At 43.8% G+C, this 2632-nt stretch overlaps 1 non-coding gene across 1 annotated transcript; it reads left to right on the top strand.

The window, feature by feature from the left end:
- Nucleotides 1-1946: 1946 nt before the first annotated feature.
- trnaq-cug (transfer RNA glutamine (anticodon CUG)) lies at nucleotides 1947-2018 on the top strand. Its single transcript has one exon. It is a non-coding gene; the product is annotated as a tRNA-Gln (tRNA).
- Nucleotides 2019-2632: the final 614 nt, after the last annotated feature.

Below are 2632 nucleotides of genomic sequence, written 5' to 3'. Positions count from 1 at the left end.
CAACTTTTGTCCCTTTCGTTTGGAACTTTTGGGGAAACAAAGAGAAGGCACCTGGAATCCCATCCCTGTTCGTGGGAAGTTCGCAGCCTCAATCAATGAGGCTCGAGCTCCTTGTCTAAATTTGGACTTTTGTAAAAGGCAAATCGAATTGAACTAACTTGATAGAGTTTTTGATGAGGTAACGGAGAGGGTTGCTGAGGGCAATGCGATCAATGTGGTGTATGCAAACTTTCAAAAGGTGTTTGATAAAGTGCCTTATAATAGCCTTGTCATGAAGATTGATACCCATAGAATAAAAGGAGCAGTAGCAACATGGATACAAAATTGCCTCAGTAACAAGAACCAGAGAGGAGTGATGAACAGTTGTTTTTGGGATTGGAGGGAGGTGTACAGTAATGTTCCCCACAGGTCGTTGCTCGCACCAATGCCCTTTTTGATATTTATCAATGACTTGGACTTGGGTGTGCAGGGCACAATTTCCAAATTTGCAGATTACACAAACCTTGGAAGTATAGTGAACAGTGTGCAGGATAGTCATATACTTCATGAGGATATAGAAATTTAACGCAGAGAAATGCAACGTGATACATCTCTGCAGGAAGAACGAGGAGAAGCAATATAAATAAGAAGGCTCAATTCGAAAAGGGGTACAGAAACAGAGAGATCTGGGGTAGATGTGCATAAAATCGTTGAATGTAGCGAGGCAAGTTGAGAATGCGGTTCAAAAAGCATACGGGATCCTGGGCTTTATAAATAGAGGCGTAGAGCACTAAAGCACGGAATTCATGATGAACCTTTATCAAACATTAGTTCGACCACAACTGGAGTATTGTGTCCACATCTGGGCACCGCACTTTAGGAAAAATGTGAAGGCCTAAGAGAGGGTGCAGAAAAGATGAACGAGAATGATTCCAGGGATGAGGGACTTTAGTTACGTGGATAGACTGGAGAAGCTGGGGTTGTTTTTCTTGCAACAGAGAAGATTGAGAGGAGATTTGATAGAGCTATTTAAACTCATGAGGGGTATTGACAGAATAAATGGAGACAAACTGTTCCGATTGGCGGAAAGGTCAAGAACCAGAGGACATAGATTTAAGGTGACTGGCAAAAGAACCAAAGGTGACTTGAGGAAAATCCGTTTTTACACAGTGAGTGGTTAGGATCTGCAATGCATTGCCAGGGGTCGTGGTGGAGGCAGATTCAATCGTGGCTTTCAAGAGGGAACTGTATAAATACTTCAAAGGAAAACATGCCGAGGGCTACGGGGATCGGGCGAGGGAGTGGGATTGGCTGGATTGCTTTTGCATCGAGCTGGCAGGACACGATGGGCCGAACGGCTTACTTCCGTGCTGTAACCTTTCTATGAGTCAAAAAGCTCAGGCTGTCTTTTGCTTTCCTAAATCTTCAGAAGACAAAGTTGCATTATGTGCAACGCTGCGTTTCACTGCACCAAAAAATGGTGTTTGCTGAATTTTTCTTTGCAATCTGCATTCAGCAGGCAAAATGTGGAAATTCAAAGCACTGTCTCTTGAAATGCAGGCATTGCTTGGATCGTGTCCTCGCCCAAAGTTTACATTTTGTTTTACGCCAATCTTCATGCATCAGTGCCTTGCAATATTTATTCACAGATTATCCGGCAAGACTGCAATTGGAGCTGCGCTGAGCATATTGAAAGAGAAGCAGTGACGAGGGAAGCGATATGTTTGACGAAAAGCTGTGTGATTGGCTGAGCATCGATACTAAGCAGAAGGAAAAGGGTGGAAGCTGAAGGAAGAGATGAGAAAGGGCCGAGTCAAAGTGTCAGTTTGGAATTGTCCAGTTCTTGCAGTTTTGCTGATGGGAAAAGTTGGCAACAGCCTCGAGACGTCAGTGATGCAGCGATGTGGCCGTGCTGAGAAAAGAGCCAAATGTATTTGGATGGAGGGAGCGATCTTTATTACCGAATGGGTTCCATGGTGTAATGGTGAGCACTCTAGACTCTGAATCTAGTGATCCGAGTTCGAATCTCGGTGGAACCTGATTTGTTCATGCCCCATTCGTGTGCAACTGCAGGGCGATAAATCAAAATGCAGCTGGAATCCACTCCCTGCTGGTGGGAAATTGCTGCCCCAATCAATGAGGTTCCAGTTGCTTCTTTTGGTTTCAATTCATAAACTCAACCGGACTTTTGCTTTCCCAAATCAGCAGAAGAGAAAGTTGTATTTTGTTTAATGCTGAGTTTCACTGCACCAAAGAATGGTGTTTGCAGAACTTTGTAATCTGCATTCAGCAATCAAGCATGTAGAAATTCAAAGCATTGTTTCTTGAAAGGCAGGCATTGCTTGGATCATGTCCTCGGGCAATGTTGACATTTCCATTGCAAGATTTTGCAGTTTTGATGATGGGAGAGGTTTGTCGGTGGCCTCGAGGTGTCAGTGATGTGGCATTATGGCAGTGCTAATAAAACAGCCAAGTGTCTTTGACTGGTGGGTGCCAGCTGAAGTCGTCAGTTGGTTTGCACAGTGCAATAGTGAGCATTCTGGACTTGGATTCCAGCGATCCAAATTCAAGTCTCGATTAACGTTCGAATTTTGTCCTATTCGTTTGCAAATTGAGGGCAAACAAGTAAAAATCACTTGGAATCTAATTCCTG

The sequence above is a fragment of the Heptranchias perlo genome, chromosome 35 (genome assembly GCF_035084215.1).
Source record: "Heptranchias perlo isolate sHepPer1 chromosome 35, sHepPer1.hap1, whole genome shotgun sequence".
Lineage (NCBI taxonomy): Eukaryota > Metazoa > Chordata > Chondrichthyes > Hexanchiformes > Hexanchidae > Heptranchias > Heptranchias perlo.
The sequence above is the reverse complement of the archived record's forward strand: the minus strand, read 5'-3'. Positions and strand labels throughout refer to the sequence as shown.